At 43.5% G+C, this 15,634-nt stretch overlaps 1 protein-coding gene across 1 annotated transcript in view; it reads left to right on the top strand.

Moving 5' to 3' along the window:
- The first annotated feature begins 1,695 nt into the window (after positions 1–1,695).
- HECW1 (HECT, C2 and WW domain containing E3 ubiquitin protein ligase 1) overlaps positions 1,696–15,634 on the top strand; it is a 447,453-nt gene continuing 433,514 nt past the window's right edge. Inside the window, exon 1 of the mRNA XM_079931428.1 lies at positions 1,696–1,730. The gene's annotated coding sequence lies outside the window, so the exon portion shown is untranslated. The remainder of the gene's footprint in view (positions 1,731–15,634) is intronic.

Raw genomic sequence — 15,634 nt, 5'->3', positions numbered from 1 at the left:
CCTGAAAAGAATGTGCGATAAGTACCCTTTCCTCCCCCCTCCCCCCAGCTATAAGTCAGAATAATAACCATCGCACTTTGAGAGGTAATGTAAGAAGATGTTAGTCTCTGCAGTTGAAATTGTGCTGCTCAGGTTGGCGTAACCCCAGTTGCACAGGGACTATTGGGATGCGGGGTGAAGTCATCATTTTGTGCTTTATACTTTCTCAGCACACGTGTTCAATGGTTGAATCTGTGCTGAAGATTAAATATCTCTTTATTAAAAACACAAGTTTCTGGGGGTTTTCATTTCTGTTTGTGGGTTTTTTGTTGTTGTTTTGCTTGTTTGTTTGGTGTTCCTAAAGCACAGGTTGCTCTATCACTGCTAGTAAATTAATCACAAATGGCAAGTGGCTTTTCTTCTGGAAAGCAGGACTTTAGGGTCGCTTTGGTGGAGTTCATTTATCATGCCCTTTTCCCCACATTTCTGGTTCCTGAATTGCTGTTATAAGAGGCCTAACTTTTCTGTCTGCATATGTGCCTGCCTGCAGGATATATTTACCAGCCACACAGAAGCATCATCTTCCTGATTTATGTCTATAACATTTGCTTTTAAATAAATTGGACAATTCGGACAGTGGTCTGTGTTTTAGTAAAAGACTGTCCTCTCTCTTAGACCAAGTGACCCACTGTTAGGACAGCATTTTCCAAAGCGCTTCCCATAAAACTGCTTTAGGATAAAAATAGAGCTTATTCATTGTGAAAAGAGCGGGGGTGGGTGGGGGTGGGGGCGGATTACAGAAGTCGATTAAAAGGCGGTGTGAACAAAAGGAAACAGGTTTCTGTGCTGCAGGACTTCTCAGTGCTTTTGGCAGACTGGTGCAGGTACTGTTGGGGAACTGTGCCTCTGGGAGGGGTCCAGTGAGGTGACCACAGAGGGGACTAGAGTGGCATTCCAGAAGTACCTGGCATGAGGCTTTTTTCCTTAAAAGAATATCTTTCAGAGATAGTGTTTAATGGAAAACACCGGGTCAAACCTCAGCCTGGGCTGTTACAAATCCTGTCATCAAGGGAAAATTAGAGATTTGCTAGAGTTTAGCCTCTAGTTTGGCTCAGAAATGCTCAGAAGACCCTCTTCATAGCATACGTGTGTTGAAGATTGCATGCTAGTCCTGTGGGCAGACCATGCTGGGGGAACCCATTTCCTGCACAGACACTCCTGTTTTGCTATGTTATAACTGTCACATTTTCTCTTTCATAACACTCGGTATTTCAGCTTAGAGGAGGGACCTCACAGTATTGAAATACAAACCTCTTCGGAAGAAGATTTTATTCAGCTGGTGCTGTGAGCTTGGAGGAGGGACCCCATGGGCCCCAAGTGGACTTCTGAGAAATGAGCGCTAATTGGTTACTGATGGTTCACTGAAGGAGGAAAGGTCAGGCTGACTCTTCCTGTGTTAGAAAAAAAACACAAACTGGATTCTGCCGCTGCAAAGGTGAAGCACTGACGCTGCAGGTGGAAACAGTTGCTGGGCTAACGTGGACCGGCACAGGAAGCAGAGAGGGCGGAGCTAGTCCCTTCTTCCTCTTTCAGCCTCCCTCTTCCCCTCTGGCATCTCCTATTGGCAGTGCCTGCGCAGGCTCCAGGTGGCAAAGCAGAGATGAGGTGAGCAGTCTCCGCTCCAGCGTCACAGAGTTTAGAAGGGTGGGAATGGAGTCGAAAGACAGCTCAAAACCTGCCAGATCACCCCGGTGAGTTCTCAAACTTTTTCTCATTGCCAACGGGACAGGTGAAAACTCAGAGCTTGTTGTACCTTTGATTAGCGTTTTTGCTCATTGGGGCCAAGGTTGAATACCTTCTCATTTTTAGAATTGTTTGATTTTCCTTTCTATGTACTATCTTTTGATATGCTTTGTTCATGCTTCTTTTTCTTCGGTCGTTGTTTTTGTTTCTTAGACATGAAAGGAATTAGGGTTTTGAATATAATATAAGTTGGAAATATTTTTCCAGGTTTGTCATTTATCTTTTGATATAGGGTGGCTGTTCCACGTGTGCATGTTTATTTTTACAGAGTTGAGTTTTATCAGTGTTTTCTTTTGTGACTTCGAGGTTTTTCTTCACCTGTAGAAAGACCTTTCCAGCTTTGAGATTATAAAAATGTTCTTCCATTTTTTCCCCTAGTGCTTTTATAGTTTTGGTTGTAAAATTTAAATGTTTGATCAGTTTGGAAATTTTCCTATTGTATAAGATGAGATATTAATCCAAATGTATTTCCTTCTTCCTGATTTACCATCTAGATGTCCCAACACCATTCATTGAATAATCCATATTTTCTCCACCAAGTTGAAAATTCACCTTTATTATGGTTTAAAAAAATTGGGGGGGGGGGTCTATTTCTGGACTTTCTAATCTGTTTTTCAGCTATGGCTACTCATGTACTGGCACCACACTCTTAACGACTCTAGCTCCACAATATGGTTAAGTATCTCCTACAGCATTTTTTCCTCATTATTTTCCCCTTTTAGAATCTTGTTCTTGCTTTTCTTTCTTCCATAGGAGAATTTGAATCAGCTTCTCTAATTTTAAATCCTATGGGTAGTTTCATTGGGATCACATAAAAATATAGATTAAGAAAGTGCTGAAATTGTTATGTTGAAATTGTTATCATGTTGAAATTGTTATCATGTCAGGAACATGGTATGCCTTTCAATATCTTTTTCTTCCTTTGCATATTTCTTCAGTATATCCCAAGGTGCGTGCACTGCCTTTCTTCTCCTCATTTGCAGTCGCGTGCATCCTGACTTGGTGTCTTCTCACACCCCAGTTTTACCTCCAGTGCATATGGTGGCCACACTTCATATATTGTGCTCAGAGTTATAGATATCTTGTGGTTTTATTGAAGACGGAGTTTGCCTTTTTGTTTCCTTGTTGCTTTTGGGTGACTCATGAGATGATAGGGGAACAGCTTTTTCCTCTCATTTGAAAATCAGATGCTATTTCATGTACATGGTTAAACACTCTGGGATTCCTTCACATCGACTGCAAGAAATCCAGTTTTTATCACCAACTATTTCTGGGAATCTCTGGAATGCGAAATAGTTACAGATATGCTCGGAATATCATTGCCACCTCAGCTAGGCATCTGTCTCTCAGGTACTTCTCAACCATCTGCAGTTAACATTGTTCTATCTCAAAACCAGGTGTTACCCCTTTCACCTATCCCACCTGTTTTCAACCTGGGGTAAATATTTCCCTGGGCATATATGATGGCATTCCCAGGAGTAACGGGAACAATGATTCCAGATTCTCAGTTTCCATATGTTTGCTTTGCTGAAATTGATCTGTCTGAGAATTGCCAGTGGTCTGTAGGTTCTCTTTTCCAACTTCTTTCACCCTTCCTCTTTCACACATAGTTAAGGAAAGGTATCGGTCTCACCCATTCTAGATCTTACTATGTGCATTGGCTTGGGGTGGAGAAGCATCTAGGGAGCAACCAAACGGGCACTTCAGGATCCTGGTGCTTGTTGAGAAAGTGAGTGGCTGCAGTGATTGCCGTGATTGCCTTTTGCAACTCAGGTGGTTCCAATTCCTGGCTTTCATTAAAGCTGAAGGAAGACTTAAAGAGATTGTCCATGGGTAGGCAATTTAAATTAATTCTGTTGATTGATTACTGTATTTTTTGTTTTGTATGTAGCTTGTAAAGAATTAAAGAAAGTGAAGGATGTTATTATAATTAAGCTCCTTGCATTTGCACCTACTTCTATAGATGAACAGTTGTCTCAAATGCTTCATAAAAAAGGACTAAAACTGATGATAAATTGTCTCATCATAGTAATGCAAAATGTTCATCTCTGTATATATAAACTAATTTCTTTTATGAAGTATAGTTAATTTACAATATTGTGTTAGTTTCAGGTATACAGCAAAGTGATTTAGTTATATTTATATATATATTTTTTTCGGGTTATTTTACATTATAGGTCATTACAAGGTATTGAATATATTCAATAGTTCCCTGTGCTATACAGTAGGACCTTGTTGTTTATCTATTATATCAATATATAGTAGTGTGTATCTTTTAATCCCAAGTTCCTATTTTATCCCTCCCTGCCCCTTTCCCCTTTGGTAATCATAAGTTTCTGTGAGTCTGCTTCTGTTTTGTACATAGATTCATTTTTATTATTTTTTAAATTCCACACCTGAATGATGTAATATTTATCTTTCTCTGCCTGGCTTAGTGTGATTTCCTCTAGGTCCATTCATGTTGCTGTAAATGGCAATATTTCTTTCCATTTTATGGCTGAGTAATATTCCACTGTGTATATATATATATATATATATATATATATATATACTACATGTTCTTAAGCCAATCCTCTGTTGATGGGCACTTGGTTTGTTTTCATGTCTTGGCCGTTGTAAATAGTGCTTCTATGAACATTAGGGTGCATGTATCTTTTCAAATTGGAGTTTTTATCTTTTCTGGATATATACCCAGGAGTGGGATTGCTGGATCATATGGTAGCTCTACTTTTAGTTTTTAAGGAACCTCCATACTGTTTTCCACAGTGGTTGCAACAATTTACATTCCCACCAACAGTGTAGGAGGGTTCCCTTTTCTCCACACCCTCTCCAGCATTTATTAGTTGAATGGTGAAGGTGATAGCAGTCAGTTGAAGTTGCATCCCCCAAAGATCTGCAATGTGGCTGAGTGTTTTGACTGGCCTTTTTTAAAGAGTCATTCCGAATATCATGAGATGCATTGTTAGAGGAAGTTCCATACCTTCTCAAACACCTCCTCATGTCTCCCTAAGGAGAAAGGCCCAGACCTCACCCAAGTTCACTCAGGGGAGGGTGATAGCATTGCTTTTGTGTAAATTATGTAATCCAAATTTTTGAATCTTCTGCCTGGACACTTGCTCTTTTTATTTTGTTTCAGTTTGAATGGTCAGTTGTCATGACCCCTATTTTGTCATCCAACTTTCAGTGTATGAAGATTTTTGGTCTCCCAGGGAGTTGGCTGAGACTTTTCAATAAAAGTACATACCTTAAGGGAAAAGAAAGACTTGACCAGGGTCCTTTAGCTGTAGTTGGGGGCAGACTGCTCCAGGTTCTACCTCATAGTCACACCTAGAGCAGAATGAGTTACCTCTATCATTGCCCCCAAATTTAAATTTAATTAATTAACTTTAATTATTTCTTACAAAGTTAATGGGTCAGGGCACCTGAAGCTTCTGTTTTTTTCCCAGCCCTCCCCTCCCCCACCCACCAACCTTTTATTCTGTCCACCCACTTGGACCTGTATTTTCTCCCTTACAGTGCCTCAGCCCCAACTCACTGCCTGGCAGAATGGCTTTGCATGCCCTGAGGTAGGAGTGGGTTTTGCTTTTCTCCACAAAAGCCTGGCATGTGGAGTGACCACACCCTTCCCACCGAGAACTGCAGAGGACTTGCTCAAACCCCTCATTACACATCATTCCCAACTGGAGAGACCAAGTACCACATCCCTAGCACTTTGAGCAATGGGTGCAAGTCTCAGGGTTGAGATCAGGGTAGATTCAGGATGTAATGCAGTGTTTAGCCAAGCTCTGGTCTGACCTGCCCCACTGCCTGCTGGAACCTAACCTGCCTTCATGGATGTGGAGGTGGAGGCAGCTGCTGAGTGGCCCATGGGCCATACATCCATTGTATGTGCCCGGAGGTGGAGCTATGTTTCATTGCCCATGATGTCCCTGGGCCCTGGTCTTTCTTTCTTGTAAACCCTGAGCCCCTACCCTCATCGGGAAGCCCCACACGGTGTCTTGTCTCAGTGTTGTCACCAACATTGGCTCTGACATCCCCTGAAAGCTCTCTTCTCCTTTTTGTATCTCCACAATTCTTATCTGATCTGCTACCCCCAGGAGGGGTCTTCTGCCAGGGTGGAGGGGAGAGGCATCCTGTAAGGAGGGAAGCTCTGAGACAGAGCTCCTAGGTGCCCTTGTTATCGAGCCAAACACAGGCACAAACACCGATGCCACCCCACGTGGATTCACCAAGTCCCACCTGTTCCCAGTGCTGATCACAAAGAAGGGAAGAGGACCCTTTGCTAGGACCAGCTGCTATTTCTGCTTGCCCAGGGTGTCGGTCTTCATGGAGCTGGTAGCCCGCCTGCTGCTCTATCCACAACCATCCTGCCCTCAGCTGGCTCCGTCACCTGCTGGGCTGGGAGGAAGAGCAGCCCATGGGAGCGCAGTAGGGCCTCCCCCTGCACCCACTGGGGAGTCCTCTCCCTCCCTGCTGTTTCGGGGTGGGGAGCTGTGAGGAGTGGTCTGGCTCCTCTACCTTAGCCCCTTCAGTGCAGTCAGCGGGAAGTACAGGACTCGCCCCCAAGGAAATATGTGGTTCCTCTGTCACCTCCCTGATGCCTCAGCTTCTCCCTCCATCACCTTGGATGATGCTGACATCTCAGCACCTGGGACATCACTACCCACTCTATCTTTCCCTTTGGCAGTGTCCACTTCTGATAATCTTTGGATGAGTGACCTGGTTTTGGACTTTCCACCCCATTGTGGGTCCCTCACTCCTCCCTGGTTACCTCAGACTCTCTTCATCGGGTCATAGACCTCTCAGCACTGTTACAACGTGCAGATCTGTGAAGCAGCTGTCGGAGTGGACGAACGTGGAGGTCAAGAGTGTGAACTCTCCAGCCATTTTTAGCCATGGGCCTTGGGCAAGTTTAAAGCTTCAGTTTCTTCCTCTGTAAAATTGGAATGATTCTTGCACTCATTTCCTAGGGTCGTTATTGGCTTAAATGAGGAAATACACGTAATGTGATTAACATTGTGACTGGCCCTTTAATAAGTACCCTTTCATAAGTATCAGTAATTGTTCACTATCATTAACAAGTGCTCATTCTTCGCTCATCTTAATTTACACACAGGTGTCCTGAAGCTCCTTGGACACAGGCTGAGGAGAAAGAAAGTGTCAGATTCAGTGGGAGACTTGGTGCTCTCTGAAGAGCCCCGAAGCTTAAGTCAGGGCTTTCCCCTTTTATATCCTAATAAGTTAAGATTTTATCTACTGTACCTTGAGGTTTCTCTTCCAGTTCCTAGTTTGAAAAGAACTGTTAATGAGCTCAAACACACATATCCTCACTCACCCCCTCAACACACACCCCAAAACACAGTGAACCACTTAGTGATAGAACATGTGAATCAGAATTTGGAAAGGGTGCCACTGTTTCTTAGCAAGTTTAAATCTTTCTAAAAATTTTCTGTAACTTAATAAAGAAAAAAGAACACACAGAACGTACATGAGTTTGGGAGATGCAGTGTTTGGCTGAGAGCAATGGCTGGTCCTGGGCTGGCCCAGATCTGGTCGACAGTTTAATTTTTTTGTCACTTTATAACTCAGGGGAGATGCTTCTGAATTCTAAAAAGATTTCTCAGCTTTCTCATCAAAGGACAACTCATTCATTTCAATATTGTAGACCTCACTTTCCTTTCTGATTAGGTGTCAGTAACTTTGCCTTACTCGCCTGGTTAATCTACAAAGTAGATAGAGGAGCCCGTAAGGGACATGTGGAGACCTTCTGCTATTGGCAGTTTCCCAGGACATTCTGAGGGTTGGTTTATCTATCCTCATTAACCCTGAGAAGGCATGGTCCTGGGGCTACATATGCATAGTGTGGCTAATCCTATTTGTTAAAAGGAAGCCCCTTATGCTGAAAACTCAGCCTCTGGGCACTGGTGCCAAATCGAATCTTGGAGACAGAGTTCTGGGTGAAGTAGAAAAGAATAGCTTTATTGCTTTGCCAGGCATAGGGAGACACAACGGGCTCGTGCCTCTCAAAACTGTGTGTTCCAACCTGGGAGGATTTGGTGAGGAGTTTTATAGCAATGGTTCAAGGCTGGGGTTGCTAATAAGATTAGGGCGTGTGCAGGGCCTGCACTGCTTTAATCTGGTCTCAGGAGGTCTCCTGATGAGCTTCTCTGGTTCCTTTATTCTGGCTTCAGGTGGTCTTCTCTGGAATGAAGAATGCTAACATCTTCCATTTGTTGGGGGTTTTAGTTGTGTAAAGAGCTCAGAGATATTGTTATGTGTATCCCTTGAGGCAGAACCAGGACCCTGCCCCAAGGCTGCACTATTGTTTCTTGGCTGCCCCTCCCTTCCCTGATTAGCAACTGTTCAAATATGCCCTTTGGAACTCAGGGAAGGTCATGGAGGCTGGAGTCTATTCCCTACAAACAAGAAGCGGGGGACACAGAAAGGCTTCCATGCCCAGGAACCCCACAGGGTCCTGCTCGGTTTCACCCCCACACCTCCATTCATCAAGCCCAGGATACAACATTGCGTTCGGTCCTCATGCCTTCTTAGGCTCCTCTTCTTGTGACAGTATCTCACTTTCCTTGTTTTTGATGACCTTGACAGTTTCGAGGAGTACTGGTCAGGGATGTCCCTCTGTCTGAACTTTCTCATCACGATTAGCCTGGGGTTATGTGTTTTGAGTTGGAAGACCACGGAGGTAAAGTGCCGTTTTCATCACATCATATCAAAGGTACATGCTGTCAGTGTGACTAGTTTGTCACTGTTGATGTTGACCTTGATCAACTGCCTGAGATGGTGCTTGTCAGGTTTTTCCACTGTAAAGTTCCTCTTTCTTCCCCTTTCCACACAGTGCTTTTTGGAAAGAAGTCACTATGTACAGCTCACACACAAGGAGTCAGGACTATGCTTTCACCTCCTTGTGGGCAGAGTACCTACATAAATTATTTAGAATTCTTCTCCACAGATTTGTCCCTTCTCCTCCACTTATTAGTTGATTCAGTCATTTATGTCAGTATGGACTCGTGTATTTATTTCATGTTTCAAGTTATAAGCTAGTGGTGCATTATTTATTTTGTTGCTCCAATTGTCCTAGATTTGGCCATTGGGAGCTCTTTCAGTTGACTCCCATGTCCTTTTGACATGTTCACCATTGTGTGCATTTTTTTGTGTTTTTTTGATCATTTCCTTACTTTCTGGCACTATAAAAGACACTCAGGGGGCTTCCCTGGTGGTCCAGTGGTCGAGACTCCATGCTTCCAAGGCAGGGGGTATGGGTTCGATCCCTGGCCGGGGAACGAAGATCCCACGTGCCACGTGGCGCGGCCAGAGAAAAAACAAGAAAAGGCACCCAGGCTCATCTTGAGTCTTTCCTGTTTCAGTCCTAGAATCAGCCGTTTCTCCAAGGAGGTGGTTTCTTTTATCGGAGAATGAAGTTAGACATTAAAATCTGGGTCCTGGGTTTTATGGCATTTTTGATGCATTTTATGGCAATTAAGTCTTATTTAATAAAATTATCAATATTTTACTTACTACTTTCTTGCTTTGCAAGAAGAACAAACTTGAAATGCCTTCTTTCTAAGAATAGATGGATGGATGACATGAATTTAGACATAAATAATATGCACATATGTCCTTTTAGTTATTTCTTGGCTTTATTTTTTTTATTTATTTTTTTTAAAGAGAAGTAATAGCAATATTTTTTTTTATTTCTTTTATTTTTTTAAATTTTTGGCTGCGTTGGGTTTTCGTTGCTGCGCGCAGGCTTTCTCTGTTTGCTGCGAGCAGGGGCTACTTTTTGTTGCGGTGTGTGGGCTTCTCATTGCGGTGGCTTCTCTTGTTGTGGAGCGCGGGCTCTAGGCACACGGGCTTCAGTAGTTGTGGCACACAGGCTCAGTAGTTGTGGCTCGCAGGCTCAGTAGTTGTGGCACACGGGCTTAGTTGCTCCGTGGCATGTGGGATCTTCCTGGACCAGGGCTTGAACCGTGTCCCCTGCATTGGCAGGCGGATTCTTAACCACTGCACAACCAGGGAAGCCCATTGGCTTTATTTTTTAACATTTGAATCTTTAAATATATGAGCTGTGTTTTTGGTGCATGGCATAAAGTAGATATTCTACATTTTTCCAAAATAAATTACTAGTTTATCCTCAATAGGATTTATTTTACACTTTTTAAGTAATTTTTCCTTGGCCTTTAAATCTTGAGATATTGATTGATTGGATTATGGGTTAAGCTGTGTGAACTCAGTCTAATCTCCTTTTTTCTTATATCTTAATGAACAATTTCTAGATGCAATGGCTGTGTGTCTTCTTGCTGTGAGTGTCCCTCGTGTTGCATTAGCCGCTTGTGAGCTCTTTCAGTTGACTCCTCTGGAAATCCCTTAATGGACAAGTCTATTCTAATTTATTGCCACAGAAGATAACTTCAAACTCTCCACTGACCAAGCATTATCAGGGTGTGGTTGTGAGAAACAGGGCACATAAAACATTTCCTGAAAGATCTATGGTCTACCCAATACTTTTTATTCTCCAGGTTACCCCAAGGGCAGAAAAGAGCAAAAGAAAACTAAGTAGATGTAGACCTTGGGTCTACTGATTTTTGTCCTTTGTAGACTTGCTCTTGTGTTGATTTTTGTCCCATCCTTGCACTGTGGGCTGCTGTGAGAACTAGCCACACTGAAACACGCTTGGATTTATCATTTGGGGACTTTAGGAAGGAAGATGGGGTCCTCTCCATCACTCTGTATCTCCTTCCTGCTGGCCTCTGGAAGAATTCTTGTCAGGCTTGTGGTCCAGTAGAAACTTTCCCAGGGTGGTTGGTGATTTGTTTTTTATCTTATGGTCCGTTTCCTCAATCACACGGTATGTTCCGCTATGGTTTGGCTGATAGGAAACTGAGAGCCACATCGGTGGCCCATTGACAGCAAAATATTTGCCTCTGACTGAACTTTACCATCCTGCTTCTAATGTTTGGATTGTCCTTATTTCCTTTTCCATTCACTTTTTTAAAAAAAATATTTTTTTATCTCTGGCTGCATCAGGTCTTAGTTGTAGCACGTGGGATCTTTCACTGTGGTGCACAGGGTTCTCTCTAGTTGTGGCACGCAGGCTCTAGAGCGCATGGGCTCTGTAGCTGCTGCACGCAGGCTTAGCTGCCCCGTGGCCTGTGGGATCTTAGTTCCCCGACCAGGGATCGAAGTTTCATCCCCTGCGTTGGAAGGCGGATTCTTCACCATTGGACCACCAGGGAGGTCCCTCCCTTCGATTTTTTATAATGTTGGATTTAGGGTTTCTCTAACTCAGCTCCATTGACATCGTGGGCCAGATAATCCTTTCTTGTGGGGATCTGCCCCTACGCTTTGTAGGATGTTTAGCAACATCCCTGGCCTCTGCCCACTAGTAGCAACCCCACTCACTCCCAGTTGTAACAAGTAAAAATTTCTCCAGACGTTTCCGAATGTGTCCCGGAGAGCAAGATAGCCCCTTGGTTGAGGACCATTGGATGATACGTATTTATGTCATCACTAAAATATTTTTGGCTATAAGGCAATGTTCAAAATGCTAAATTAATAAATAATGAAATAAGCATTAAACAGGTGAAAAAAAGCAGGGAATGGTGTATTTACATATGGACCTAGAAATGAGAGGCTTATTGAGTGGCCCCAGCGTCACTGCCACAGTTCCGAACCCCCGGGGGTATATTCACCTGGTGGTTCTAGAGCAGAATTTGGCGCCGTGTTTTTAAAGAGAGAAGCTTCTGAAGCAGAGAAATAGGAATAGTGTAATGGACAAGCTCCTCTGGGTACAGCCACTCCAGTCGTTTACAAACCAGGAAGACAAGTGGGGCAGATCAGCAGCCCTCAGTAGCAGGGCACTGGCCAAGCCCCACGTCCACACGCTGTGGGGAAAATCCAAGGCAGAGAACACGAGTTGGTCATAGAGATGATCAAATTGGGACACAGAACTGGGTTATTTGGCACTCTGTGGTCAGGGGCCTTGTTGCTTCTAACGACTATTTGAAGGCTGCTTTATGTGCCAGTAGAATGGTGTACCCCTTGAGGGACTTGCCTCTGGACAGGAGTAGGTAATGGACATTTTGTACTTTTTAAATTTTCTGTGAAAGACTATTTAGGTTGTCTGTCATCCAAGGAAGTCTTTAGTAAGCTCTCAAAGCCAGAGCTCCAGAATCATAGGTAGTGCCCAGGTGAGCATTTTAACGTGCCTGTTCTGATTTTTCTCATGGTAATGAAGATCTAATCATGTGGTAATGTGGTGTGGGTGTGTTTTAACAACACTTCAGGCTAAGAGAGCTTTCATCAGAGTAAATAATCGAGCTTTACACAATTTCTGCCTGTTGAAATAGTGACAGAGTGCAATTTTGCCCTTTTCTTGAAGAAACATGATTTCACTTGGCTTTCAGGCACATTCCTTTGCAATAGAAACACAATGTACTTTTCCTTTTGTTATCACAGAACAGCTGGAATGAAGGTGTAGAGAAACATTTAAAGGTGCTTTTAAAAGCAGGGCTGTAAAACTCAGTTTCACATTCTTTGGGATTTGGATGTCTGGAACTTGCTGACACCTATCTGTGGACTTTTTTGTATCAAGGGTAAGCAAAGAGTTGTCCAGGAAACAGCTGTTCCGTTTCTTTAGTTTAAAATCAGGTCGTGTCTTTATTTTATATTTTTTTGTTGTTAGAAAGCAGTTGGTGACCTTCCACCTCCCAACTCCAGGGTTCTCCAGTGATGGGTAGTCCTTGATGGTGCTGTATCAGGATTCAAATATTAGGAGAGTTTGGATTGAGAAGGGACTAGCCACTGGCAACAGTAATTTTGCCAAAATGGTGTTTTGGTTAATTGCACAGTCTTGTTTAGTTTTCAGTCTTCCCTATTTGACAGCAAGCATTGTTTTGCTGCACTCTACATTTCTAGAACTAGCATGGTGCCAGATGCATTATAGGTGTTTAATACATATTTGGGTCCATTTGTATTTAGTGATATGGACAGTATGCAGAGGTTATCCCCGAGGCATAGCAATCGTATTCATAATAGTTGTTCCCGATTCTTAAGAATCTATTTTGTATCATATGGCAGTTTGCACCCTAGAAATGGACTCTGAGATGGAATTGGGTGTTTAGGATGTTTAGCCGAGTGTGCCTCTGGAGCTGAAGTGGTTGTCAGAGTTATAATGCGGGACCGGAATGACTGGGCCTTGCCATTCCTGTCTTTGGATACGGGTCACCACTGGAAGGGCCTGACCTTGGGTGAGGCAGCTCTCTACCACCGAGGCAGCCCCTGGAAGGGCTGAAGACACAGCTGAAGGGGTGTATGGATAGCACTCCCAACAGCTGGGCCACATCTGCATGCACATCTGGGTCTGTCAGGTGCCGGCTTACTCCACCAGGTGCTTTCCACATGTTATCTCTTGTCTTCACTCTTATCCTTAATGTAATTTAATATTTCCATCAAATTACAGGTACAGAAACTGAAGTTCAGAGAGGTTGACCAGCTTGCCTAAGAATGAATACATAGGTAGATAGATAGGTAGGCAGATAGATACAACAGTGTTAAATGTTGAAATTCAGCTCCGAGCTCAAAGCCTGAGTGCTCTGGATTTCTTTTGGGAACGGGTCAACCAAGTTAGAAGAGGAGCATGAATTGGGAGTCACGAGACGGAGCGTTGGCTGCCCCTGCCACTCCTTCCAAGTGTGACCTCAATTATCAAGTCCATTAATGTGGAGCTAAAATGAGCTTTGAAGCACATGAATCACTCAAGAATCTTGTTAAAATGCAGAGTCTGTTCCGGTAGGTCCCGGTGGGGCCTGAGATTCTGCATTTGTAACAGGTGCTCAGGTGATGCCAAAGCTGCCGGCATCTGAGATCTCAGAAGACCCTAAGTGTCCTCCAGCTCTGAAACTCAGTGGGTCTGAAACATTTAGGGACAGCTCTTCCTTACAGAAGAATTCCGGTCGGTAAATACAGAAGAAAAAAAGGAAAGCGAATATCACCGAGCATCCCTATCATAATTGTTTCGGGTAGGATCTGTGGATGGATGCTAAAATTAGAAGGTGAAAGTTTGAGGAGGAACCTGATATTTGGATACTATCAATGCATCTCTCACCAAGGATTTACTGATTACAGAGGGAAAAAAATAAGTTTATAGCAGACATCACCTTAACCAAGTGATCAAAGTTGATATCACCGCTAGTAAAACATGTTGACCTCCCCATAGGATGCACTGAGAGGAACGCAGCACTAACAGGCGTACTTGCGCAAAACACACACCTCGATCTAATCATGAGAAAATATCAGACCCCAAATGAGGGGTATTCTACAGGACAACTGACAGGAATTCTGTAAAAGTGTCAAGGTCACGAAAGACAAGGGAAGACAGACGGGAGAATTGTTACAGATTACAGGAGGCCGAGGAGACATGACAAATACACTGGGGGAGGGGGGCCTCAGATTGGATCTTGGAACAGAAAAAGGACGGTAAAACGTGCAAATGAAGTCTCTAGTTTATAGTATCGCACAAATACTTAGTTTTGACAAATGCATCATGGTAATAGTGTAAGATGTTAGCAGTAGGGGATACTTGGTAGAAGATAAACTGGAACTCTGTTCTATTTTTGCAACTTTTCTATGTGCCTTAATTATTTAAAAAGTAAAAAAAACACAAATCTATGGATATACTCTTTAAAACTTTTTTCGGACATTTTTATATACAAAAATGCTCATACAGTAGATTTGTTTAGACTTTAGATTTCTTGATCATATCACTTGCAAATGATGATGATTTTGCCCTTAATTTTTTATTTATACCTCTTTTTCCCCCCAAAAAGCTAGAACTCAAACAATTTGAAACCACTGTGTCGATCTTAGATCCCTTGGTAGCTTTACTGACTCTGGAGGTCAGTCAAAAATAACAACAAACATCTATTGTGTTTACTGCACACCAGGCACTGCGCTAAATGCCTCAAAAGCCTTATCTCATTATTCTTCTCAATAACCCTATGATTATCTTGAATTTACAGAAAAGGAAATATTTAGAGAAGTAAAATAGCTTGCTCAAGTTCACGTAGTAATTTTTTTTTTTTTTTTTTTGGTGATACGCGGGCCTCTCACTGTTGTGGCCTCTCTCGTTGCGGAGCACAGACTCTGGACGCGCAGGCTCAGCGGCCATGGCTCACGGGCCCAGCCGCTCTGCGGCATGTGGGATCTTCCCGGACCGGGGCACGAACCCGTGTCCCCTGCGTCGGCAGGCGGACTCTCAACCACTGCGCCACCAGGGAAGCCCTCATGTAGTAATTTTTTAAGCCAGGATTTGAACCAAGGTTATCTTAGTCCAGGACCTAAGCTTTTAGTTACATGTCTGCTTAATAATATTTACAATTGATTTCAGATATATTTATTTTTAACATGGGAGGGTAGCCTCACTGAACCACCATTTTAAAGATGAGAGCAGAATGACCAACAAGTCAATCAGCGGCTTTTGATCCTCAGACCAGTACAGGCCAAGCAGGGAGTCCAGAGAAGATGGGTGTCCTGGGCGACCCTGCAAACTCCTGCCCTTGAGCCACTGAGGTTGGGAGGGTGGGGTGGGAGAAGAAGGACTTTGATAGTTGTCCCTGAGCATACCCCATGGACAGCTGTAGTCTCACCCCCAGCTTTACTTGGGGGCTGCCTGGCTAGGTACACGGACATGGGTCTGGGCCCTGGCTGGCTCCCACCTGGGTAGAGGACAGGAGGTCTCCACTGACTCTGCACTTGCACAATAAATACAGAGAGGGACTTCCCTGGTGGTCCAGTGGTTAAGATTCCATGCTTCCACTGCAGGGGGTTCGGGTTGCAT

The sequence above is a fragment of the Stenella coeruleoalba genome (assembly GCF_951394435.1).
Source record: "Stenella coeruleoalba genome assembly, chromosome: 9".
Taxonomy (NCBI): Eukaryota; Metazoa; Chordata; class Mammalia; order Artiodactyla; family Delphinidae; genus Stenella; species Stenella coeruleoalba.
Note: the sequence above shows the minus strand (reverse complement) of the source record. Positions and strands in the feature narration are given on the sequence as shown.